This window comes from Ambystoma mexicanum, chromosome 6q, assembly GCF_040938575.1.
Source record: "Ambystoma mexicanum isolate Mex_15411 chromosome 6q, UKY_AmexF1_1, whole genome shotgun sequence".
In the NCBI taxonomy this organism is placed as follows: domain Eukaryota; kingdom Metazoa; phylum Chordata; class Amphibia; order Caudata; family Ambystomatidae; genus Ambystoma; species Ambystoma mexicanum.
In genome coordinates this window covers 1,681,660,044-1,681,687,234 of record NC_090937.1, presented here as the reverse complement: position 1 = coordinate 1,681,687,234, position 27,191 = coordinate 1,681,660,044, and the positions used below count along the sequence as shown (strand labels likewise).

The window sequence follows — 27,191 nt, the reverse complement described above, 5'->3', positions numbered from 1 at the left end:
CGGAACTCGAAGGCTTTGCACTGATAGCACAACCAGCTAACTGCAAAGCCAGGGGAAGACCGACGGGAGGTTTGCTGATCGCCTGTAGAAAGATTTTATTTAAAGAAATAACAATGTTACCTTGCAAACAGGAAGGAATACTGGTGGTGAGAGTGGTCACTTCCCTCAAAAGTTCCCCAGTTAAGGAGATAATAATTGTGAATCTGTATTGGAACCCCGTGAGGGAAAAACTCTCAGAGTTTCTAGAATCAATTGCGGTAACCCTTTGTGACATTAATATAACGTACCCTGGGGCACATATATTGGTTGCAGGAGATTTAAATTCGCAATGTATCAATTCCAAATGCCATATAGGGAAAATGAAAGAAGCAACGAATAACGGGAGAAAATGGTCGAACTTCTTTGAGGACTGGAATTTAAAATTCCTAAATGGCTCCATAGAAGGTGATGTTCCATCGGTCACAATGTGGGAGAGGGGTTCATCGGAATCGACTTTGGATTACATGCTTTTATCAACAGAATGCTTCGATACTTGTATACATTTTTCAGTGGCTGATGGTGGAACAAGTGACCATAAGCGATTAGTTGCCCATTTAAATTGGTGTAGTGAGGAAAAAATAGAGATCTGGGACCAGAGAGTAGAAGTTAATGCACAGAAAAATCGGTTGATAAAATACAAGAGGGAAGGAGAGCGGTTAAACAAAGCCCTGGATGGATTTTCCAACTGGGGAGAACAAAATGTTTTGCACCAGCATTGTGACCCATCACGGTTTCATGAATTCCTGTGGTCAATTGATCCCCCGTCAAGTACCCAAAAGGGTTTGCAGCGAGTACACAAACACTTTTTTGACGAAGCAGTTTGGGTAAAAAAACGCGAGATGCAAAAACAATTAAGACTCGCTAAGAAACGGGCTAAAAGTTTACTAGAATTAGAAATAGAATCAAAAAAAAATAAAAATGACTTGAAGAGTTGGACTAGACAACACAGAGGAAAACTATGGCAGAAAGATGGGGAAGAGATGCTGCGTGCATTACAAAATAATTCCTCGCGAAACTTCTGGTCACTAATAAATGCTCCCCAAATACATCAAACCATTGCTCAGACGAATAATGTGTCGGAAGCAAGTTGGTTAACCTATTTTGGCACAAAATATCAGGAACCAGTGGGAGGCAAAAATATAGAAGTGACAATGAAAATTGGGGTTTAAATTTTGACAAAGCGGATATTTTGAATTTGATCATAAAATCCTCGGCGTCGAGATCTGCGGGCCCAAATGGACTAACATATCAAGTCCTCAAAGGAAATGGGACATTGTGGGCTGAAATTCTATATACCCTGTACAAGAAAGTGATCGCAAATAGAATAATTCCATCTTCTTGGAAGACTGCAATTATAATCCCGATTTTCAAGAAGGAGGATCGTAAAAACCCTATTAGTTACAGGCCAATTACATTGCTTGACATAGAAAGTAAGTTGTTTACTAGTCTGATACTAAGAGAACTTGAAACATGGGCGAAACAAAATAACATAATCCCTAAACAGTAGACTGGATTTAGAAAAGGCCATTCAACTTCTTTGAATGGTATAATATTAGCTTCATTATCAAATCTGAAAGATAAAAATAATAAAGGAAGACTTTATGGAGCATTTATCGATCTGTCAAGCACTTTTGACATGGTAAATCGAGATAAATTATGGAGCAAGTTGGAACAACAAGGGGCACCCAAAACTCTAATTAACATACTAGTAAAACTTCACGAAAGAAATACAGCCAGAGTAAGATTAAATATGGATGGATATTTGTCAGAACATATAAGTATAGATAGGGGGGTCAGACAGGGTTGTATGGTTGCTCCATTTCTCTTTAAGTTTTATTTGGGAGATTTTGGAGCCGCCCTAGAATCCTCATCACTAATAAGCCCTAAGGTGGGGTCCTTGGCCGTAAGATGGCTTATGTATGCGGACAACATAGTCCTTCTTGATAGGACTCCCATCGGTCTACAAAGATTGTTGAATGCCCTCGACAAGTACATGAAATTAAATGACCTGGTTGTAAACCCTGATAAATCTAAGATCGTAATTTTTGAGCAGAAAGGCCGCAAAGAAACAAAATATCGGTGGTCAATTGGCAGTAACCAGATACCGGTGGCAAAAGAAGTAATGTATCTGGGCATCACTGTGTATGCGACCCCTACAGTTGGGAAACAGTATGGTGAAATCCTGGCTAAAGGGACACAACTAATAGCCCAGATGAAGAAGATTGCCAGCCTTTATGGTAAATTTTCAATTATGCCTGTTATAAATTTCTATGTGGCCAAAGTAATCCCTGTACTATTGTACGGAATTGAATCCAAACCTTTGTTGTGGTCAATAGACTGGCAAAAAATAGAAGGTTACATTTGGAAACAGATATTAGGATTGCCTAAAGGATTACACACGATAACCCTCAGATACGAGCTTGGATTAAAATCTTTCAAATACGCAGTTGATTGGAAACTCCTGTCCTTGTATAGGTCAATTATTGTGCCAATGACTAATACACTATATGAAAATCTCCTAGAAAATATGAATCTAGATTCCTCACTCACTTTGACAGAACTCAAAAAGATAGCAGAAAATCTGCTGACTTATTGTGAATCAGATAAATTAACATTGAGTTCAAACCCGCTGAAAGTTAAGAAGTCCTTATCCTTGAGAGATTGGATCTCAACAGGGGATATGGTGAGATCATCCTCTATTCCTGAAGGGTTTTTTAAGTACGGGAAAAAACAGGGTATAGTACCAAGATACTTGACGAAGTTCCCTAACCCAAAAGGAAGACAAAATTTTATGAGGGTACGATTAAACTTGATTAAAACTGGATCAGTATTAACCAAATGGGGAGTCACTGAAGGGGCTCGTAGTTTATGCATGGAATGCTCATATTTAAGTAAACCAAACTCTAGAGCACCTGCTAAGATTCTGCAAAGGCACTTGGAAAATTAGGGTGGAATATTTAGGGAATTCAGTTGGGTCATTGGATATATTATCTTCCGATACTTTCTGGGAAAGAATGATTGCGGGTCATGAAACAAAACTGACCCTAAATATCTTAAGGGTCTTGCAAATGACAGGTTTTATATCGTCAGAATACTGTTGATCTAATGTTGAAATAAGGGGAAAAACTGTTTTATAGGTAAACTAGATATTGACGTGATGAATTTAATTTTAATATGCTAATTTTACAAGATTGTGACGAATTAGTTTTAAATGTTATCCAGATATAATTTATAAATATGATGTTTTTTTTACATGTATATATGTATTGCTTTTGAATGTGAAAAAAACCCAAATGGGGTTATATCACAATAAATAAAAAATAAAAAAAGTAGCCCCTGGCACCTATGCCCAGGTGTCACAGGCTGTAGACCCTGGCACCTATGCCCAGGTGTCACTGGCTGTAGTCTTGGCACCTATGCCCAGGTGTGGCTGGGTGTAGCCCTGGCACCTATACCCAGGAGTCGCTGACTGTATCCCTTTGCACCTTCGCCCATGTGTCGCTGGCTGTAGCCTTGGCACCTCTGCCCAGGTGTCGCTGGCTGTTGCCTTGGCACCTATGCCCAGGTGTTGCTGGCTGTAGCCATGGCACCTATGCCCAGGTGTTGCTGGCTTTAGCCCCTGGCACTTATACCAGGTCTCATGTGCTGTAGCCCCTGGCACCTATGCCCAGGTGTCACAGGCTGTAGACCCTGGCACCTATGTCCATGTGTCACTGGCTGTAGTCTTGGCACCTATGCCCAGGTGTGGCTGGCTGTAGCCCTGGCACCTATACCCAGGAGTCGCTGACTGTATCCCTTTGCACCTTCGCCCAGGTGTCGCTGGCTGTAGCCTTGGCACCTCTGCCCAGGTGTCGCTGGCTGTTGCCTTGGCACCTATGCCCAGGTGTTGCTGGCTGTAGCCATGGCACCTATGCCCAGGTGTTGCTGGCTTTAGCCCCTGGCACCTATGCCCAGGTGTCGCTGGATGTTGCCATGGCACCTATGCACATGTGTGGCTGGCTGTAGCCCTGGCACCTATGCCCAGGTGTCGCTGGCTGTAGCCATGGCACCTATGCGCAGGTGTCGCTGGCTGTAGCCCTGGCACCTATGCCCAGGTGTCACTGAATGTAGCCCCTGGAAACTATGCCCAGGTGTTGCAGGCAGTAGCACATGGCACCTATGCCCAGGTGTCGCTCGCTGTAGCCCTCGCACCTATGCCCTGCTGACACCTGCTGTTGCCCCTGGCACCTATGCACAGGTGTCACTGGCTGTAGCCTTGGCACCTATGCCAGGGCTAGCTGGCTGTAGCCTTGGCACCTATGCCGCGGTGTCGCTGGCTGTAGCCCCTGGCAACCATGCCGAGGTGTTGCGGGCTGTAGCCCCTGGCACCTATGCCCAGGTGTCGCTGGCTGTAGCCTTGGCTCCTATGCTTAGGTGTCACTGGCTGTAGCCCTGGCACCTATTTAAATCCAACAGATTGTCCACAAGATTGTGGAACTCTCCCGTCCCCTGCACACCCTTTATACTGTAGAAACAGTCAATATTTCTATACAATGGTAATATTCAGTTTCTTTCAGAAAAAAGAAGAAATTAATGAGAGAAGCTAATTCATGACACTATTATAATAAAACAGAATGATGGGGACCATCGGTTTTAATTGAATTTTAAATTAATTGTTATAGATATGAATTTCAATTCATTCATCATCCAGTCTTTGTAAACATAATAACGTAAATGTGTTCATTTTGAGGTTACATTCAATATAATAATACAAGGGCATACAAGGTACTCATCACACTTTCTATACAATAGGCTTTTCACATGGTATATCCACAGAAAGTAATGATGAATATTTTCTCGACGCGTTTCGGGGTGTCCCCTTCTTCAGGAATTGATAGCCCTCTTCATTGCCGTTAATCTTTGTTTCGTCTATAATGTATGATACAATGATCAAATTTTAGATTCTCACTGATAACTGTCATTTAACTCTTGGGAGAAATTTTTAATAATAATCACCTGGATGTTCAATGTGGAATATCCTAACTGGATTTATTATCAATAGCAATAACAGCCCAATAATGGTCTGTAAAAAGCTACTACATCCATGGAATGGGTCGCTGTGGTATGTAGAGAGTCCTCAGGTACGGAGGTAGTGCAGTAATGGGCGATTCCTCCACTCGTGTCTGTAAAAACACGTATATATACTATATTAGATACACGAAAACAATGGGGTGGGATCATTCTGTGGAGAGTATTCTGTGAAGGCCGACCCATTCCATGGATGTAGTAGCTTTTTACAGAAATACCGAAAGGTAATATTTTTTCTTAGATATTACATGACTAGATTTTCCTTCATGAATTAAGATCCCGTTTTTAATTGAGCTTTCCCTATTGTCTTTTTATCACATCTACAGGTTGAATAACCATTATTGGGCTGTTATTGCTATTGATAATAAATCCAGTTAGGATATTCCACATTGAACATCCAGGTGATTATTATTAAAAATTTCTCCCAAGAGTTAAATGACAGTTATCAGTGAGAATCTAAAATTTGATCATTGTATCATACATTATAGACGAAACAAAGATTAACGGCAATGAAGAGGGCTATCAATTCCTGAAGAAGGGGACACCCCGAAACGCGTCGAGAAAATATTCATCATTACTTTCTGTGGATATACCATGTGAAAAGCCTATTGTATAGAAAGTGTGATGAGTACCTTGTATGCCCTTGTATTATTATATTGAATGTAACCTCAAAATGAACACATTTACGTTATTATGTTTACAAAGACTGGATGATGAATGAATTGAAATTCATATCTATAACAATTAATTTAAAATTCAATTAAAACCGATGGTCCCCATCATTCTGTTTTATTATAATAGTGTCATGAATTAGCTTCTCTCATTAATTTCTTCTTTTTTCTGAAAGAAACTGAATATTACCATTGTATAGAAATATTGACTGTTTCTACAGTATAAAGGGTGTGCAGGGGACGGGAGAGTTCCACAATCTTGTGGACAATCTGTTGGATTTACATAGGTTAAAACAACCCAGTGTCAAGGTTGTTATTCTCCCCGGCACCCCGTAAATTTTCAACAAATCCTGTAAAAAAACCTTAAACCTAGGTGTGCGCTAGGCAAACAAATATTGGATTCTTGCCCTGGCACCTATTCCCAGGTGTTGCCTGCTGTTGCCCCTGGCACCTATGCACAGGTGTCGCTGGCTGTATCCTTGGCACCTATGCCAGGTGCCGCTGGCTGTAGCCTTGGCACCTATGCCCAGGTGTCGCTGGCTGTAGCCCCTGGCACCCATGCCAAGGTGTTGTGGGCTGTAGCCCCTGGCACCTATGCACAGGTGTCGCTGGCTGTAGCCATAGACATCTATTCCCAGGTGTCGCTGGCTGTAGCCTTTGCACCTATGCCCAGTTGTCGCTGGCTGTAGCCCTTGGCACCTATGCCCAGGTGTCGCTGGCTCTAGCCCTGGCACCTATGCCCAGGTGTCTCTGGCTGTAGCCTTGGCACCTATGCCCAGGTGTCAAAGGCTGTAGACCCTGGCACCTATGCCCAGGTGTCACTGGCTGTAGTCTTGGCACCTATGCCCAGGTGTGGCTGGCTGTAGCCCTGGCACCTATACCCAGGAGTCGCTGACTGTATCCCTTTGCACCTTCGCCCAGGTGTCGCTGGCTGTAGCCTTGGCACCTCTGCCCAGGTGTCGCTGGCTGTTGCCTTGGCACCTATGCCCAGGTGTTGCTGGCTGTAGCCATGGCACCTATGCCCAGGTGTTGCTGGCTTTAGCCCCTGGCACCTATGCCCAGGTGTCGCTGGATATTGCCATGGCACCTATGCACATGTGTGGCTGGCTGTAGCCCTGGCACCTATGCCCAGGTAGCCCTGGTTGTAGCCATGGCACCTATGCGCAGGTGTCACTGGCTATAGCCCTGGCACCTATGCCCAGGTGTCACTGAATGTAGCCCCTGGAAACTATGCCCAGGTGTTGCAGGCAGTAGCACATGGCACATATGCCCAGGTGTCGCTCGCTGTAGCCCTGGCACCTATGCCCTGCTGACACCTGCTGTTGCCCCTGGCACCAATGCACAGGTGTCGCTGGCTGTAGCCTTGGCACCTATGCCAGGGCTAGCTGGCTGTAGCCTTGGCACCTATGCCGAGGTGTCGCTGGCTGTAGCCCCTGGCAACCATGCCGAGGTGTTGGGGGCTGTAGCCCCTGGCACCTATGCCCAGGTGTCGCTGGCTGTAGCCTTGGCTCCTATGCTTAGGTGTCGCTGGCTGTAGCCCTGGCACCTATTCCCAGGTGTTGCCTGCTGTTGCCCCTGGCACCTATGCACAGGTGTCGCTGGCTGTATCCTTGGCACCTATGCCAGGTGCTGCTGGCTGTAGCCTTGGCACCTATGCCCAGGTGTCGCTGGCTGTAGCCCCTGGCACCCATGCCAAGGTGTTGTGGGCTGTAGCCCCTGGCACCTATGCACAGGTGTCGCTGGCTATAGCCATAAACATCTATTCCCAGGTGTCGCTGGCTGTAGCCTTTGCACCTATGCCCAGTTGTCGCTGGCTGTAGCCCTTGGCACCTATGCCCAGGTGTCGCTGGCTCTAGTCCTGGCACCTTTACCCAGGTGTCTCTGGCTGTAGCCTTGGCACCTATGCCCAGGTGTCTCTGGCTTTAGCCCTGGAACTTATGCCCAGGTGTCGCAGGGTGTAGCCCCTGGCACTTATACCAGGTCTCATGTGCTGTAGCCCCTGGCACATATGCCCAGGTGTCACAGGCTGTAGAACCTGGCACCTATGTCCATGTATCACTGGCTGGAGCCTTGGCACCTACGCCCAAGTGTGGCTGGCTGTAGCCCTGGCACCTATACCCAGGTGTCGCTGACTGTATCCCGTTGCACCTTTGCCCAGGTGTTGCTGGCTGTAGCCTTAGCACCTCTGCCCAGGTGTCGCTGGCTGTTGCTTTGGCACCTATGCCCAGGTGTTGCTGGCTGTAGCGCTGTAGCCATGGCACCTATGCCCAGGTGTCGCTGGCTTTAGCCCCTGGTACCTATGCCCAGGTGTTGCTGGATGTAGCCATGGCACCTATGCGCAGGTGTGGCTGGCTGTAGCCCTGGCACCTATGCCCAGGTTCTCTGGCTCTAGCCCTGGCACCTATGCCCAGGTGTTGCGGGGTATAGCCCCTGGCACCCATGCCAGATGTTGTTTGCTGTAGCCTCTGGCAATTATGCCCAGGTGTCACAGGCTGTAGACCCTGGCACCTATGCCCAGGTGTCGCTGGTGGTAGCCCTGGCACCTATACCCAGGTGTGGCTGACTATATCCCTTTGCACCTTTGCCCATGTGTCGCTGGCTGTAGCCTTGGCACCTCTGCCCAGGTGTCGCTGGCTGTTGCCTTGGCACGAATGCCCAGGTGTCGCTGGCTGGAGCCCCTGGCACGCATGCACAGGTGTCACGGGCTGTAGCCCCTGCCACCTATGCCCAGGTGTCGCTGGCTGTAGCCCTGGCACCTATGCCCAGGTGTCGCTGGATGTAGCCCCTGGCACCCATGCCCAGGTGTCACGGGCTGTAGCCCCTGACACCTATGCCCAGGTATCGCTGGCTGTAGCCCTGGCACCTATGCCCAGGTGTCGTTGGCTGTAGTCCCTGGCATCCATGCACAGGTGTCACGGGCTGTAGCCCTGGCACCTATGCCCAGGTGTGGCTGGCTGTAGCCTTTGCACCTATGCCCAGGTGTTGCTGGCTATAGCCCTTGGCACCTATGCCCAGGTGTCGCTGGCTCTAGCCCTGGCACCTATGCCCAGGTGTCTCTGGCTCTAGCCCTGGCACCTATGCCTAGGTGTCACGGGGTATAGCCCCTGGCACCTATGCCAGGTGTCACGGGCTGTAGCCCCTGGCACCTATGCCCAGGTGTCACCAGCTGTAGCCTTGGAACCTATGCCCAGGTGTCGCTGACTGTATCCCTTTGCACCTTTGCCCAGGTGCTGCTGGCTGTAGCCTTGGCACCTCAGCCCAGGTGTTGTTGGATGTAGCCATGGCACCTATGCGCAGGTGTCGCTGGCTGTAGCCCTGGCACCTATGCCCAGGTGTCGCTGAATATAGCCCCTGGCACCTATTCCCAGGTGTCGCTGGCTGTAGCCCTGGCACCTATTCTCAGATGTTGCTGGCTATAACCCCTGGCACATATGCCCAGGTGTGGCTGGCTGTAGCCATGGCGGTGTCGCTGGCTGTAGCCTTGGCACCTATGCCCCGGTGTATTTGTATTTGTATTTTATTTATTTGTAAAGCGCAGCCAGGCCCGTGGGCATAAGGGCGCGTAAGTTAAATCTGGTTACAGTTACAATAAAAGCAGTCAACAGTGGTTACGTTACAATTACAGAAGGTACAATCATAGTGTTGCAAGTGCATACAAGTATACATAAATTACATGTGTACCGGCATCAGTGTAGCGTGCTAGGATCCGGGAGATAGGCTGTCGAGGAGTCCAAATTGTGAAGCCAACACCTCGTGTTATGTTTGAACAGGTTGAATGAGGATTCTGCACGCAGAGGCGCGGGGATAGAGTTCCATAATTTGGAAGCTTGAACAGGGAAGCTAGCTCCACCTGAGTTTTGAAGTTTGAATCGCGGTATGGTCATGGTATTAGTTTGTGCTGCCCTGAGTGGTCTTGAGGAGGTGTGGGGTGTAAGTTGGCTTGTGAGGTATGCTGGGGCAAGGTTGGCCCTGACTTTGTGTATGAGGGCCAAAGATTTAAGAGCTATCCTGTGCTCGACGGGGAGCCAGCGTAGTTTACGTCTGGTCTCGGATATGTGTGCTTTTTTGGGGATGTTGAGGGCAGCCCTAATGGCATTGTTTTGGACTACTTGCAATTTGTTAATGTTTTTGAGACTAGTGCCCAGGTAAAGGGCGTTGCAGTAGTCTAATTTGGAAAGGACTAGTGCTCTAGCAAGAGTAATGCAATTGGGTGTGGAGATGAACGGTCTACATGCCGTGATCAGCTTGCAGGTGTATGCGGCTGAGGAGGCTACTGCGTTGGTTTGTTTGTAGAAGGATAAGGTGGCATCAATGTAGATACCAAGAGTTTTGGTGTTATTTGACACAGGGATGAGGTTACCATCTATGGTAAAGGCTTTGAATGAGGGGTTGAGATTTTTAAGTTTGGCATGAGTACCCAGGATGATTAACTCCGTTTTTTCGTCATTGAGACACAGTCCATGGTGTGCCATCCATGCTTGTATTACCGAGTAGATTTCATTAAGGGTGGTACTGTCAGTTACGTAGTCACCTGAGATAGGAATGAGTATCTGGGTGTCATCAGCGTAATTAGTATACGTGACACCCAGAGCGTCAAGGATATCAAAGAGTGGTTTAGTGAATATATTGTAAAGTGTCGGGGACACGCAAGAGCCTTGCGGGACCCCACAAGGTACTGGTGAGGGTACAGCAGAATCTGTAGCAGAAAAGACCCTCATGGTTCTGTTCGCCAGGAAGGAGCTAATCCAAGCCGTGGCTGCGTCAGAAAAGTGTGCTGCAGATTTCAAGTGGTGACAAAGTGTTTGGTGGTTGACCAAGTCGAAAGCTGCTGACAGGTCAAGCAATAGAAGGAGTGCGAGTTTGCCATTGTCTTTCATGGAATGGATCTGAGTAGTAAGGTCTATTAGTGCCGTTTCCGTACCGTGTCTTGGTCGGAAGCCTGATTGCCTAAGTCCTAGGAGATTGTTTGAGTCTAAGTAAGCCTGTATTTGTAAATAGGCTGCTCTGTCTAATATTTTTAATAAGAACGGTACAGTCGTTATAGGCCTATAGTTAGACGGGTTGGCAGGGTCAAGAGTAGGTTTTTTAAGAAGAGGAATGACCCAGGCGTCTTTAAGGTTATCCGGTACTATTCCAGATTTAAATGAGGCATTAATGAGGTTGGTGATGAAAGGTGCTAGGTCATGCGCGGCTGCTTTGATGATCGGGGCAGGGCAGACATCACCTTGGCAGTTCGAAGGTTTGAGTTTCCTGATGATGTTTTCCACTTCCCAAATAGCGAGGGGTGAAAAGTTGAAAGGTTTACACGTTGATTTGAAGGTGGATGGTCTGTTAGGTGGATGTGTGTAGTCAGGGTCAGCTAGTAATAAGGATTTTTTTGCGTTAATTTTGGTTTGTAGACGAGCTATTTTGTCTAATAAGGCCTTCTGAATATTGCTACACCATAGTGAGTCAGTGATACATTTGTCAGTGGGGGCAATAGGGGATTCTAGTTCTTTCAGAATCTTGAAAGAAACATAGGTGTCACTGGCTGTAGCCCTGGCACCTATGCCTAGGTGTGGCTGGCTGTAGCCTTTGCACCTATGCCCAGGTGTCGCTGGCTCTAGCCCTGGCACCTATGCCCAGGTGTCTCTGGCTCTAGCCCTGGCACCTATGCCTAGGTGTCATGGGGTATAGCCCCTGGCACCTATGCCAGGTGTCACGGGCTGTAGCGCCTGGCACCTATGCCCAGGTGTCGCCAGCTGTAGCCTTGGAACCTATGCCCAGGTGTCGCTGACTGTATCCCTTTGCATCTTTGCCCAGGTGTTGCTGGCTGTAGCCTTGGCACCTCTGCCCAGGTGTCGTTGGATGTAGCCATGGCACCTATGCGCAGGTGTCGCTGGCTGTAGCCCTGGCACCTATGCCCCGGTGTCATTGAATATAGCCCCTGGCACCTATGCCCAGGTGTCGCTGGCTGTAGCCCCTGGCACCTATGCCCATGTGTCACTGGCTGTAGCCATGGCTTCTATGCCCAGGTGGTGCTGGCTTTAGCCCCTGGCACCTATGCCCAGGTGTCGCTGGCTTTAGCCCCTGGCACCTATTCCCAGGCGTGGCTGGCTGTAGCCCTGGCACCTATTCCCAGATGTCGCTGGCTATAACCCCTGGCACATATGCCCAGGTGTGGCTGGCTGTAGCCATGGCAGTGTCGCTGGCTGTAGCCTTGGCACCTATGCCCAGGTGTTGCTGGCTGTAGCCCTGGCACCTATGCCTAGGTGTGACTGGCTGTAGCCTTTGCACCTGTGCCCAGGTGTCGCTGGCTGTAGCCCTTGGTACCTATGCCCAGGTGTTGCTGGCTCTAGCCCTGGCACCCATGCCCAGGTGTCGGTGGCTGTAGCCTTGGCACCTATGCCCAGGTGTCTCTGGCTCGAGCCCTGGCACCTATGACCAGGTGTCGCAGGCTGTAGCCCCTAGCACCTATGCCAGGTGTTGCGTGCTGTAGCCCCTGGCACCTATGACCAGGTGTGGCTGGCTGTAGCCTGGCACCTATGCCCAGGTGTCACTGGTTATAGCCCTTGGCACCTATGCCCAGGTGTCACTGGCTGTAGCCCTTGGCACCTATGCCCAGGTGTTTTTGGCTCTAGCCCTGGCACCCATGCCCAGGTGTCGGTGGTTGTAGCCTTGGCAACTTTGCCCAGCTGTCGCTGGTTGTAGCCCCTGGCACCTCTGCCCAGGTGTTGCTGGCTGTAGCCTTGGCACCTATGTCCACGTGTCTCTGGATATAACTCCTGGCACCTATGCCCAGGTGTCACAGGCTGTAGCCCCTGGCACCTATGCCCACGTGTTGCTGGCTATAACTCCTGGCACCTGTGCCCAGGTGCTACTGGCTGTAACCCTGGCACCTATGCCCATGTGTGGCTGGCTCTAGCCTTAGCACCTATGCCCAGGTGTCGCTGGCTGTAGCCTTGGCACCTTTGCCCAGGTGTGGCTGCCTGTAGCCTTGACACCTATGCCCAGGTGTCACTGGCTGTAGCCTTGGCACCTATGCCCAGGTGTCTCTGGCTCTAGCCCTGGCACTTAGTCACCTGGCATAGGTGTCGCGGGCTGTAGACCCTGGCATCTATCCCCAGGTGTTGCTGGTGTCGCTGGCTGTAGCCCTGGCACCCATGCCCAGGTGTCGCTGGCTGTAGACACTGGCACCCATGCCCAGGTGTCGTGGGCTGTACCCCTGGCACCTATGCCCAGGTGTTGCTGGCTGTAGCCCCTGGCACTCATGCCCAGGTGTCGTGGGCTGTACCCCTGGGACCTATGCCCAGGTGTTGCTGGCTGTAGCCATGGCACCTATGCCCAGTTGTCGCTGGCTTTAGCCCCTGGCACCTATGCCCAGGTGTCGCTGGATGTAGACATTTCACCTATGCGCAGGTGTGGCTGGCTGTAGCCCTGGCACCTATGCCCAGGTGTCGCTGGCTGTAGCCATGGCATCTATGCGCAGGTGTCGCAGGCTGTAGCCCTGGCACCTATGCCCAGGTGTCGCCTGCTGTTGCCCCTGGCACCTATGCACAGGTGTCGCTGGCTGTAGCCTTGGCACCTATGCCAGGGCTCGCTGGCTGTAGACTTGGCACCTATGCCCAGGTGTCACTGGCTGTAGCCCCTGGAACCCATGCCCAGGTGTCGCTGGCTGTAGCTCCTCACACCTATGCCCAGGTGTTGCTGGCTATAGCCCTTGGCACCTATGCCCAGGTGTCGCTGGCTCTAGCCCTGGCACCTATGCCCAGGTGTCTCTGGCTCTAGCCCTGGCACCTATGCCTAGGTGTCACGGGGTATAGCCCCTGGCACCTATGCCAGGTGTCACGGGCTGTAGCCCCTGGCACCTATGCCCAGGTGTCACCAGCTGTAGCCTTGGAACCTATGCCCAGGTGTCGCTGACTGTATCCCTTTGCACCTTTGCCCAGGTGCTGCTGGCTGTAGCCTTGGCACCTCAGCCCAGGTGTTGTTGGATGTAGCCATGGCACCTATGCACAGGTGTCGCTGGCTGTAGCCCTGGCACCTATGCCCAGGTGTCGCTGAATATAGCCCCTGGCACCTATTCCCAGGTGTCGCTGGCTGTAGCCCTGGCACCTATTCTCAGATGTTGCTGGCTATAACCCCTGGCACATATGCCCAGGTGTGGCTGGCTGTAGCCATGGCGGTGTCGCTGGCTGTAGCCTTGGCACCTATGCCCCGGTGTATTTGTATTTGTATTTTATTTATTTGTAAAGCGCAGCCAGGCCCGTGGGCATAAGGGCGCGTAAGTTAAATCTGGTTACAGTTACAATAAAAGCAGTCAACAGTGGTTACGTTACAATTACAGAAGGTACAATCATAGTGTTGCAAGTGCATACAAGTATACATAAATTACATGTGTACCGGCATCAGTGTAGCGTGCTAGGATCCGGGAGATAGGCTGTCGAGGAGTCCAAATTGTGAAGCCAACACCTCGTGTTATGTTTGAACAGGTTGAATGAGGATTCTGCACGCAGAGGCGCGGGGATAGAGTTCCATAATTTGGAAGCTTGAACAGGGAAGCTAGCTCCACCTGAGTTTTGAAGTTTGAATCGCGGTATGGTCATGGTATTAGTTTGTGCTGCCCTGAGTGGTCTTGAGGAGGTGTGGGGTGTAAGTTGGCTTGTGAGGTATGCTGGGGCAAGGTTGGCCCTGACTTTGTGTATGAGGGCCAAAGATTTAAGAGCTATCCTGTGCTCGACGGGGAGCCAGCGTAGTTTACGTCTGGTCTCGGATATGTGTGCTTTTTTGGGGATGTTGAGGGCAGCCCTAATGGCATTGTTTTGGACTACTTGCAATTTGTTAATGTTTTTGAGACTAGTGCCCAGGTAAAGGGCGTTGCAGTAGTCTAATTTGGAAAGGACTAGTGCTCTAGCAAGAGTAATGCAATTGGGTGTGGAGATGAACGGTCTACATGCCGTGATCAGCTTGCAGGTGTATGCGGCTGAGGAGGCTACTGCGTTGGTTTGTTTGTAGAAGGATAAGGTGGCATCAATGTAGATACCAAGAGTTTTGGTGTTATTTGACACAGGGATGAGGTTACCATCTATGGTAAAGGCTTTGAATGAGGGGTTGAGATTTTTAAGTTTGGCATGAGTACCCAGGATGATTAACTCCGTTTTTTCGTCATTGAGACACAGTCCATGGTGTGCCATCCATGCTTGTATTACCGAGTAGATTTCATTAAGGGTGGTACTGTCAGTTACGTAGTCACCTGAGATAGGAATGAGTATCTGGGTGTCATCAGCGTAATTAGTATACGTGACACCCAGAGCGTCAAGGATATCAAAGAGTGGTTTAGTGAATATATTGTAAAGTGTCGGGGACACGCAAGAGCCTTGCGGGACCCCACAAGGTACTGGTGAGGGTACAGCAGAATCTGTAGCAGAAAAGACCCTCATGGTTCTGTTCGCCAGGAAGGAGCTAATCCAAGCCGTGGCTGCGTCAGAAAAGTGTGCTGCAGATTTCAAGTGGTGACAAAGTGTTTGGTGGTTGACCAAGTCGAAAGCTGCTGACAGGTCAAGCAATAGAAGGAGTGCGAGTTTGCCATTGTCTTTCATGGAATGGATCTGAGTAGTAAGGTCTATTAGTGCCGTTTCCGTACCGTGTCTTGGTCGGAAGCCTGATTGCCTAAGTCCTAGGAGATTGTTTGAGTCTAAGTAAGCCTGTATTTGTAAATAGGCTGCTCTGTCTAATATTTTTAATAAGAACGGTACAGTCGTTATAGGCCTATAGTTAGACGGGTTGGCAGGGTCAAGAGTAGGTTTTTTAAGAAGAGGAATGACCCAGGCGTCTTTAAGGTTATCCGGTACTATTCCAGATTTAAATGAGGCATTAATGAGGTTGGTGATGAAAGGTGCTAGGTCATGCGCGGCTGCTTTGATGATCGGGGCAGGGCAGACATCACCTTGGCAGTTCGAAGGTTTGAGTTTCCTGATGATGTTTTCCACTTCCCAAATAGCGAGGGGTGAAAAGTTGAAAGGTTTACACGTTGATTTGAAGGTGGATGGTCTGTTAGGTGGATGTGTGTAGTCAGGGTCAGCTAGTAATAAGGATTTTTTTGCGTTAATTTTGGTTTGTAGACGAGCTATTTTGTCTAATAAGGCCTTCTGAATATTGCTACACCATAGTGAGTCAGTGATACATTTGTCAGTGGGGGCAATAGGGGATTCTAGTTCTTTCAGAATCTTGAAAGAAACATAGGTGTCACTGGCTGTAGCCCTGGCACCTATGCCTAGGTGTGGCTGGCTGTAGCCTTTGCACCTATGCCCAGGTGTCGCTGGCTCTAGCCCTGGCACCTATGCCCAGGTGTCTCTGGCTCTAGCCCTGGCACCTATGCCTAGGTGTCATGGGGTATAGCCCCTGGCACCTATGCCAGGTGTCACGGGCTGTAGCGCCTGGCACCTATGCCCAGGTGTCGCCAGCTGTAGCCTTGGAACCTATGCCCAGGTGTCGCTGACTGTATCCCTTTGCATCTTTGCCCAGGTGTTGCTGGCTGTAGCCTTGGCACCTCTGCCCAGGTGTCGTTGGATGTAGCCATGGCACCTATGCGCAGGTGTCGCTGGCTGTAGCCCTGGCACCTATGCCCCGGTGTCATTGAATATAGCCCCTGGCACCTATGCCCAGGTGTCGCTGGCTGTAGCCCCTGGCACCTATGCCCATGTGTCACTGGCTGTAGCCATGGCTTCTATGCCCAGGTGGTGCTGGCTTTAGCCCCTGGCACCTATGCCCAGGTGTCGCTGGCTTTAGCCCCTGGCACCTATTCCCAGGCGTGGCTGGCTGTAGCCCTGGCACCTATTCCCAGATGTCGCTGGCTATAACCCCTGGCACATATGCCCAGGTGTGGCTGGCTGTAGCCATGGCAGTGTCGCTGGCTGTAGCCTTGGCACCTATGCCCAGGTGTTGCTGGCTGTAGCCCTGGCACCTATGCCTAGGTGTGACTGGCTGTAGCCTTTGCACCTGTGCCCAGGTGTCGCTGGCTGTAGCCCTTGGTACCTATGCCCAGGTGTTGCTGGCTCTAGCCCTGGCACCCATGCCCAGGTGTCGGTGGCTGTAGCCTTGGCACCTATGCCCAGGTGTCTCTGGCTCGAGCCCTGGCACCTATGACCAGGTGTCGCAGGCTGTAGCCCCTAGCACCTATGCCAGGTGTTGCGTGCTGTAGCCCCTGGCACCTATGACCAGGTGTGGCTGGCTGTAGCCTGGCACCTATGCCCAGGTGTCACTGGTTATAGCCCTTGGCACCTATGCCCAGGTGTCACTGGCTGTAGCCCTTGGCACCTATGCCCAGGTGTTTTTGGCTCTAGCCCTGGCACCCATGCCCAGGTGTCGGTGGTTGTAGCCTTGGCAACTTTGCCCAGCTGTCGCTGGTTGTAGCCCCTGGCACCTCTGCCCAGGTGTTGCTGGCTGTAGCCTTGGCACCTATGTCCACGTGTCTCTGGATATAACTCCTGGCACCTATGCCCAGGTGTCACAGGCTGTAGCCCCTGGCACCTATGCCCACGTGTTGCTGGCTATAACTCCTGGCACCTGTGCCCAGGTGCTACTGGCTGTAACCCTGGCACCTATGCCCATGTGTGGCTGGCTCTAGCCTTAGCACCTATGCCCAGGTGTCGCTGGCTGTAGCCTTGGCACCTTTGCCCAGGTGTGGCTGCCTGTAGCCTTGACACCTATGCCCAGGTGTCACTGGCTGTAGCCTTGGCACCTATGCCCAGGTGTCTCTGGCTCTAGCCCTGGCACTTAGTCACCTGGCATAGGTGTCGCGGGCTGTAGACCCTGGCATCTATCCCCAGGTGTTGCTGGTGTCGCTGGCTGTAGCCCTGGCACCCATGCCCAGGTGTCGCTGGCTGTAGACACTGGCACCCATGCCCAGGTGTCGTGGGCTGTACCCCTGGCACCTATGCCCAGGTGTTGCTGGCTGTAGCCCCTGGCACTCATGCCCAGGTGTCGTGGGCTGTACCCCTGGGACCTATGCCCAGGTGTTGCTGGCTGTAGCCATGGCACCTATGCCCAGTTGTCGCTGGCTTTAGCCCCTGGCACCTATGCCCAGGTGTCGCTGGATGTAGACATTTCACCTATGCGCAGGTGTGGCTGGCTGTAGCCCTGGCACCTATGCCCAGGTGTCGCTGGCTGTAGCCATGGCATCTATGCGCAGGTGTCGCAGGCTGTAGCCCTGGCACCTATGCCCAGGTGTCGCCTGCTGTTGCCCCTGGCACCTATGCACAGGTGTCGCTGGCTGTAGCCTTGGCACCTATGCCAGGGCTCGCTGGCTGTAGACTTGGCACCTATGCCCAGGTGTCGCTGGCTGTAGCCCCTGGAACCCATGCCCAGGTGTCGCTGGCTGTAGCTCCTCACACCTATGCCCAGGTGTTGCAGGCTGTAGCACCTGGCACCTATGCTAAGGTGTCGCTGGCTGTAGCCCTGGCACCTATGCTCAGGTGTCGCCTGCTGTTTCCCCTGGCACCTATGCACAGGTGTCGCTGGCTGTAGCCTTGGCACCTATACCAGGTGTTGCTGGCTGTAACCTTGGCACATATGGCCAGGTGTCGCTGGCTGTAGCCCCAGGTGTCATGGGCTGTAGCCCCTGGCACCTATGCCAAGTGTCACTGGCTTTAGCCCTGGCACCTATGCCCAGGTGTCGCTGGCTGTAGCCCCTGGCACCCATGCCCAGGTGTTGTGGGCTGTAGCCCTGGCACCTATGCCCAGGTGTCGCTGGCTGTAGCCTTGGCACCTATGCCCAGGTGTCGCTGGCCATAGCCCTGGCACCTATTCCCAGGTGTCGCTGGCTGTAGCCCTGGCACCTATGCCCAGGTGTCGCCTGCTGTTGCCCCATGGCACTTATGCACAGGTGTCGCTGGCTGTAGCCCTGGCACCTATGCCCATGTGTCGTTGGCTGTAGCCCCTGGAACCCATGCCCAGGTGTCGCGGGCTGTAGCCCCTGGCACCTATGCCCAGGTGTTGCTGGCTGTACCCCTGGCACCTATTCCCAGGTGTCGCTGGCTGTAGCCCCTGACACCTATGCCCAGGTGTCTCTGGCTGTAGCCATAGACACCTATTCCCAGGTGTTGCTGGCTGTAGCCTTTGCACCTATGCCCAGTTGTCACTGGCTGTAGCCCTTGGCACCTATGCCCAGGTGTCGCTGGCTCTAGCCCTGGCACCTATGCCCAGGTGTCTCTGGCTGTAGCCTTGGCACCTATGCCCAGGTGTCTCTGGCTCTAGGCCTGGCACTTATGCCCAGGTGTCGCAGGCTGTAGGCCCTGGCACCTATACCAATTCTCATGTGCTGTAGCCCCTGGCACCTATGCCCAGGTGTCACAGGCTGTAGACCCTGGCACCTATGCCCAGGTGTCACTGGCTGTAGCCTTGGCACCTATGCCCAGGTTTGGCTGGCTGTAGCCCTGGCACCTATACCCAGGTGTCGTTGAATGTATCCCTTTGCACCTTTGCCGAGGTGTTGTGGGCTATAGCCTTGGCACCTCTGCCCAGTTGTCGCTGGCTGTTGCCTTGGCACCTATGCCCAGGTGTTGCTGGCTGTAGCCATGGCACCTATGCCCAGGTGTTGCTGGCTTTAGCCCCTGGCACCTATGCCCAGGTGTCGCTGGATGTAGCCATGGCACCTATGCGCAGGTGTGGCTGGCTGTAGCCCTGGCACCTATGCCCAGGTGTCGCTGACTGTAGCCATGGCACCTATGTGCAGGTGTCGCTGGCTGTAGCCCTGGCATCTATGCCCAGGTGTCACTGAATGTAGCCCCTGGAACCTATGCCCAGGTGTCACAGGCAGTAGCACCTGGCACCTATGCCCAGGTGTCGCTCGCTGTAGCCCTGGCACCTATGCCCAGGTGACGCCTGCTGTTGCCCCTGGCACCTATGCACAGGTGTCGCTGGCTGTAGCCTTGGCACCTATGCCAGGGCTAGCTGGCTGTAGCCTTGGCACCTATGCCGAGGTGTTGCTGGCTGTAGCCCCTGGCACCCATGCCGAGGTGTTGCAGGCTGTAGCCCCTGGCACCTATGCCCAGGTGTCACTGGCTGTAGCCTTGGCACCTATGCTTAGGTGTCGCTGGCTGTAGCCCTGGGACCTATTCCCAGGTGTTGCCTGCTATTGCCCCTGGTACCTATGTACAGGTGTCGCTGACTGTAGCCTTGGCACCTATGCCCAGGTGTCGCTGGCTGTTGCCCCTGGCACCCATGCCCAGGTGTCGTGGGCTGTAGCCCCTGGCACCTATGCACAGGGGTCGCTGGCTATAGCCTTGGCACCTATGCGAGGTGCCGCTGGCTGTAGCCTTGGCCCCTATGCCCAGGTGTCGCTGGCTGTAGCCCCTGGCACCCATGCCCAGGTGTCGCTGGCTGTAGCTCTGGCACCTATGCCCAGGTGTTGCTGGCTGTAGCCCCTGGCACCCATGCCCAGGTTTAGGGGGATGTAGTACCTGGCGCCTATGCCCAGGTGTCGCTAGGCTGTAGCCCTGGTACCTAATCCCAGGTGTCGCTGGCTGTAGCCCTGGCACCTATGCCCAGGTATCGCCTGCTGTTGCCCCTGGCACCTATGCACAGGTGGCGTTGGCTGTAGCCTTGGCACCTATGCCAGGAGTCGCTGGCTGTAGCCTTGGCACCTATGCCCAGGTGTTGCTGGCTGTAGCCCCTGGCACCCATGCCCAGGTTTCGCGGGCTGTAGCCCCTGGCACCTATGCCCAGGTGTCGTGGGCTGTAGCCCCTGGCACCTATCCCCAGGTGTCGCTGGCTGTAGCCCTGGCACCCATGCCCAGGTGTCGCTGGCTGTAGTCCCTGGCACCCATGCCCAGGTATCACGGGCTGTAGCCCCTGGCACCTATGTCCAGGTGTCGCTGGCTGTAGCCCCTGGCGACCGTGCCCAGGTGTCACGGGCTGTAGCCCCTGGCACCTATGCCCAGGTGTTGCTGGCTGTAGCCTTTGCACTTATGCCCAGGTGTCTCTGGCTGTAGCCCTGGCACCTATTCCCAGGTGTCGCTGGTTGTAGCCCTGGCACCTATGCTCAGGTGTCACCTGCTGTTGCCCCTGGCACCTATGCACAGGTGTCACTTTCTGTAGCCTTGGCACCTATGCCAGGTGTCGCTGGCTGTAGCCTTGGCACCAAAGCCAGGTGTTGCTGGCTGTAGCCCCTGGCACCCATGCCCAGGTGTCGCGGGCTGTAGCCCCTGGCACCTATGCCCAGGTGTCGCTGGCTGTAGCCCTGACACCCATGCCCAGGTGTCGCTGGCTGTATCCCTGGCACCCATGCCCAGGTGTCGCTGGCTGTAGCCCCTGGCACCCATGCCCAGGTGTCGTGGGCTGTAGCCCCTGGCACCTATGCCCAGGTGTCGCTGGCTGTAGCCCCTGGCGCCCATGCCCAGGTGTCACGGGCTGTAGCCCCTGGCACCTATGCCCAGGTGTTGCTGGCTGTAGCCTTGGCACCTATGCCCAGGTGTCGCTGGCTGTAGCCCTGGCACCTATTCCCAGGTGTCGCTGGCTGTAGCCCTGGCACCTATGCTCAGGTGTCACCTGCTGTTGCCCCTGGCACCTATGCACAGGTGTCACTGTCTGTAGCCTTGGCACCTATGCCAGGTGTCGCTGGCTGTAGCCTTGGCACCTATGCCCAGGTATCACTGGCTGTAGCCCCTGGAACCCATGCCCAGGTGTCGCTGACTGTAGCTCCTCACACCTATGCCCAGGTGTTGCAGGCTGTAGCACCTGGCACCTATGCTAAGGTGTCCCTGGCTGTAGCCCTGGCACCTATGCTCAGGTGTCGCCTGCTGTTGCCCCTGGCACCTATGCACAGGTGTCGCTGGCTGTAGCCTTGGCACCTATACCAGGTGTTGCTGGCTTTAGCCTTGGCACCTATGGCCAGGTGTCGCTGGCTGTAACCCCTGGCACCCATGCCCAGGTGTCATGGGCTGTAGCCCCTGGCACCTATGCCAAGTGTCACTGGCTTTAGCCCTGGCACCTATGCCCAGGTGTCGCTGGCTGTAGCCCCTGGCACCCAAGCCCTGGTGTTGCTGGCTGTAGCCCCTGGCACCCATGCCCAGGTGTCGCGGGCTGTAGCCCCTGGCACCTATGCCCAGGTGTCGCTGGCTGTAGCCCTGGCACCCATGCCCAGGTGTCGCTGGCTGTATCCCTGGCACCCATGCCCAGGTGTCGCTGGCTGTAGCCCCTGGCACCCATGCCCAGGTGTCGTGGGCTGTAGCCCCTGGCACCTATGCCCAGGTGTCGCTGGCTGTAGCCCCTGGCGCCCATGCCCAGGTGTCACGGGCTGTAGCCCCTGGCACCTATGCCCAGGTGTTGCTGGCTGTAGCCTTTGCACCTATGCCCAGGTGTCGCTGGCTGTAGCCCTGGCACCTATTCCCAGGTGTCGCTGGCTGTAGCCCTGGCACCTATGCTCAGGTGTCACCTGCTGTTGCCACTGGCACCTATGCACAGGTGTCACTGTCTGTAGCCTTGGCACCTATGCCAGGTGTCGCTGGCTGTAGCCTTGGCACCTATGCCCAGGTATCACTGGCTGTAGCCCCTGGAACCCATGCCCAGGTGTCGCTGACTGTAGCTCCTCACACCTATGCCCAGGTGTTGCAGGCTGTAGCACCTGGCACCTATGCTAAGGTGTCCCTGGCTGTAGCCCTGGCACCTATGCTCAGGTGTCGCCTGCTGTTGCCCCTGGCACCTATGCACAGGTGTCGCTGGCTGTAGCCTTGGCCTCTATACCAGGTGTTGCTGGCTTTAGCCTTGGCACCTATGGCTAGGTGTCGCTGGCTGTAGCCCCTGGCACCCATGCCCAGGTGTCATGGGCTGTAGCCCCTGGCACCTATGCCAAGTGTCACTGACTTTAGCCCTGGCACCTATGCCCAGGTGTCGCTGGCTGTAGCCCCTGGCACCCATGCCCTGGTGTTGTGGGCTGTAGCCCCTGGCACCTATGCCCAGGTGTCGCTGGCTGTAGCCTTGGCACCTATGCCCAGGTGTCGCTGGCCATAGCCCTGGCACCTATTCCCAGGTGTCGCTGGCTGTAGCCCTGGCACCTATGCCCAGGTGTCACCTGCTGTTGCCCCAATGGCACTTATTCACAGGTGTCGCTGGCTGTAGCCCTGGCACCTATGCCCATGTGTCGCTGGCTGTAGCCCCTGGAACCCATGCACAGGTGTCGCGGGCTTTAGCCCCTGGCACCTATTCCCAGGTGTCGCTGGCTGTACCCCTGGCACCTATGCCCAGGTGTCTCTGGCTGTAGCCCCTGGCACCTATTCCCAGGTGTTGCTGGCTGTAGCCTTTGCACCTATGCCCAGTTGTCACTGGCTGTAGCCCTTGGCACCTATGCCCAGGTGTCGCTGGCTCTAGCACTGGCACCTATGCCCAGGTGTCATAGGCTGTAGCCTTGGCACTTATGCCCAGGTGTCACTGGCTGTAGCCTTGGCACCTATGCCCAGGTATGGCTGGCTGTAGCCCTGGCACCTATACCCAGGTGTCGTTGAATGTATCCCTTTGCACCTTTGCCGAGGTGTCGTGGGCTATAGCCTGGCACCTCTGCCCAGTTGTCGCTTGCTGTTGCCTTGGCACCTATGCCCAGGTGTTGCTGGCTGTAGCCATGGCACCTATGCCCAGGTGTCGCTGGATGTAGCCATGGCACCTATGCGCAGGTGTGGCTGGCTGTAGCCCTGGCACCTATGCCCAGGTGTCGCTGACTGTAGCCATGGCACCTATGTGCAGGTGTCGCTGGCTGTAGCCCTGGCACCTATGCCCAGGTGTCGCTGAATGTAGCCCCTGGAACCTATGCCCAGGTGTCACAGGCAGTAGCACCTGGCACCTATGCCCAGGTGTCGCTCGCTGTAGCCCTGGCACCTATGCCCAGGTGACGCCTGCTGTTGCCCCTGGCACCTATGCACAGGTGTTGCTGGCTGTAGCCTTGGCACCTATATCAGGGCTAGCTGGCTGTAGCCTTGCCACCTATGCCGAGGTGTCGCTGGCTGTAGCCCCTGGCACCCATGCCGAGGTGTTGCGGGCTGTAGCCCCTGGCGCCTATGCCCAGGTGTCACTGGCTGTAGCCTTGGCACCTATGCTTAGGTGTCGCTGGCTGTAGCTCTGGGACCTATTCCCAGGTGTTGCCTGCTGTTGCCCCTGGTACCTATGTACAGGTGTCGCTGGCTGTAGCCTCGGCACCTATGCCAGGGCTCGCTGGCTGTAGCCTTGGCTCCTATGCCCAGGTGCCGCTGGCTGTAGCCTTGGCACCTATGCCTAGGTGTCGCTGGCTGTAGCCCTGGCACCTATTCCCAGGTGTTGCCTGCTGTTGCCCCTGGCACCTATGTACAGGTGTCCCTGGTTGTAGCCTTGGCACCTATGCCAGGTGCCACTGGCTGTAGCCATGGCACCTATGCCCAGGTCTCACTGGCTGTAGTCCCTGGCACCCATGCCCAGGTGTTGTGGGCTGTAGCCCCTGGCACCTATGCCAGGTGCCGCTGGCTGTAGCCTTGGCACCTATGCCCATGTGTCGCTGGCTGTAGCCCCTGGCTCCCATGCCGAGGTGTCATGGGCTGTAGCACTGGCACCTATGCCCAGGTGTCCCTGGCTGTAGCCCTGGCACCTATTCCCAGGTGTCGCCTGCTGTTGCCCCTGGCACCTATGCACAGGTGTTGCTGGCTGTAGCCTTGGCACCTATGCCAGGTGTCACTGGCTGTAGCCTTAGCACCTATGCCCAGGTGTTGCTGGCTGTATCCCCTGGCACCCATGCCTAGGTGTCACGGGCTGTGGCCCCTGGCACCTATGCCCAGGTGTTGCTGGCTGTAGCCGCTGGCACCTATACCCAGGTGTCGCTGGCTGTAGCCCCTGGCACCCATGCCCAGGTGTCGCGGGCTGTAGCCCCTGGCACCTATGCCCAGGTGTCGCGGGCTGTAGCCCCTGGCTCCTATCCCCAGGTGTCGCTGGCTGTAGCCCTGGCACCCATGCCCAGGTGTCGCTGGCTGTAGCCCCTGGCACCCATGCCCAGGTATCACGGGCTGTAGCCCCTGGCACCTATGTCCAGGTGTTGCTGGCTGTAGCCCCTGGCGACCATGCCCAGGTGTCATGGGCTGTAGCCCCTGGCACCTATGCCCAGGTGTTGCTGGCTGTAGCCTTTGCACTTATGCCCAGGTGTCTCTGGCTGTAGCCCTGGCACCTATTCCCAGGTGTCGCTGGTTGTAGCCCTGGCACCTATGCTCAGGTGTCACCTGCTGTTGCCCCTGGCACCTATGCACAGGTGTCACTTTCTGTAGCCTTGGCACCTATGCCAGGTGTCGCTGGCTGTAGCCTTGGCACCTATGCCCAGGTGTTGCTGGCTGTAGCCCCTGGCACCCATGCCCAGGTGTCGCGGGCTGTAGCCCCTGGCACCTATGCCCAGGTGTCGCTGGGCCCTGGCACCCATGCCCAGGTGTCGCTGGCTGTAGCCCTGGCACCCATGCCCAGGTGTCGCTGGCTGTAGCCCCTGGCACCCATGCCCAGGTGTCGTGGCACCTATGCCAGGTGTCGCTGGCTGTAGCCTTGGCACCTATGCCCAGGTATCACTGGCTGTAGCCCCTGGAACCCATGCCCAGGTGTCGCTGGCTGTAGCTCCTCACACCTATGCCCAGGTGTTGCAGGCATTAGCACCTGTAGCTGTAGCTGTAGCACCTGGCACCTATGCTAAGGTGTCCCTGGCTGTAGCCCTGGCACCTATGCTCAGGTGTCGCCTGCTGTTGCCCCTGGCACCTATGCACAGGTGTCGCTGGCTGTAGCCTTGGCACCTATACCAGGTGTTGCTGGCTTTAGCCTTGGCACCTATGGCCAGGTGTCGCTGGCTGTAGCCCCTGGCACCCATGCCCAGGTGTCATGGGCTGTAGCCCCTGGCACCTATGCCAAGTGTCACTGGCTTTAGCCCTGGAACCTATGCCCAGGTGTCGCTGGCTGTAGCCCCTGGCACCCATGCCCAGGTGTTGTGGGCTGTAGCCCCTGGCACCTATGCCCAGGTGTCGCTGGCTGTAGTCTTGGCACCTATGCCCAGGTGTCGCTGGCCATAGCCCTGGCACCTATTCCCAGGTGTCGCTGGCTGTAGCCCTGGCACCTATGCCCAGGTGTCACCTGCTGTTGCCCCATGGCACTTATGCACAGGTGTCGCTGGCTGTAGCCCTGGCACCTATGCCCATGTGTCGCTGGCTGTAGCCCCTGGAACCCATGCCCAGGTGTCGCGGGCTTTAGCCCCTGGCACCTATTCCCAGGTGTCGCTGGCTGTACCCCTGGTACCTATGCCCAGGTGTCTCTGGCTGTAGCCATAGACACCTATTCCCAGGTGTTGCTGGCTGTAGCCTTTGCACCTATGCCCAGTTGTCACTGGCTGTAGCCCTTGGCACCTATGCCCAGGTGTCGCTGGCTCTAGCACTGGCACCTATGCCCAGGTGTCATAGGCTGTAGCCTTAGAACTTATGCCCAGGTGTCACTGGCTGTAGCCTTGGCACCTATGCCCAGGTTTGGCTGGCTGTAGCCCTGGCACCTATACCCAGGTGTCGTTGAATGTATCCCTTTGCACCTTTGCCGAGGTGTCGTGGGCTATAGCCTTGGCACCTCTGCCCAGTTGTCGCTGGCTGTTGCCTTGGCACCTATGCCCAGGTGTTGCTGGCTGTAGCCATGGCACCTATGCCCAGGTGTCGCTGGCTTTAGCCCCTGGCACCTATGCCCAGGTGTCGCTGGATGTAGCCATGGCACCTATGCGCAGGTGTGGCTGGCTGTAGCCCTGGCACCTATGCCCAGGTGTCGCTGACTGTAGCCATGGCACCTATGTGCAGGTGTCGCTGGCTGTAGCCCTGGCACCTATGCCCAGGTGTCGCTGAATGTAGCCCCTGGAACCTATGCCCAGGTGTCGCAGGCAGTAGCACCTGGCACCTATGCCCAGGTGTCGCTCGCTGTAGCCCTGGCACCTATGCCCAGGTGACGCCTGCTGTTGCCCCTGGCACCTATGCCGAGGTGTCGCTGGCTGTAGCCCCTGGCACCCATGCCGAGGTGTTGCGGGCTGTAGCCCCTGGCACCTATGCCCAGGTGTCACTGGCTGTAGCCTTGGCACCTATGCTTAGGTGTCGCTGGCTGTAGCCCTGGGACCTATTCCCAGGTGTTGCCTGCTGTTGCCCCCTGGTACCTATGTACAGGTGTCGCTGGCTGTAGCCTCGGCACCTATGCCAGGGCTCGCTGGCTGTAGCCTTGGCTCCTATGCCCAGGTGCCGCTGGCTGTAGCCTTGGCACCTATGCCTAGGTGTCGCTGGCTGTAGCCCTGGCACCTATTCCCAGGTGTTGCCTGCTGTTGCCCCTGGCACCTATGTACAGGTGTCCCTGGTTGTAGCCTTGGCACCTATGCCAGGTGCCACTGGCTGTAGCCATGGCACCTATGCCCAGGTGTCACTGGCTGTAGTCCCT

General features: G+C 54.4%; 1 protein-coding gene and 2 long non-coding RNA genes across 3 annotated transcripts in view; 1 reads left to right on the top strand and 2 right to left on the bottom strand.

The window, feature by feature from the left end:
* LOC138515436 (zinc finger protein 850-like) overlaps positions 1–27,191 on the bottom strand; it is a 221,132-nt gene that overhangs the window by 41,744 nt on the left and 152,197 nt on the right. The gene's annotated exons all lie outside the window — the stretch shown is intronic.
* Positions 4,638–5,100, bottom strand: LOC138517052 (uncharacterized). The gene is made up of 2 exons (XR_011282349.1): positions 5,035–5,100; positions 4,638–4,947 (listed from the first exon to the last, which is right to left on the bottom strand). It is a non-coding gene; the product is annotated as an uncharacterized lncRNA (long non-coding RNA).
* Positions 5,286–5,904, top strand: LOC138517050 (uncharacterized). The gene is made up of 3 exons (XR_011282348.1): positions 5,286–5,330; positions 5,433–5,507; positions 5,595–5,904. It is a non-coding gene; the product is annotated as an uncharacterized lncRNA (long non-coding RNA).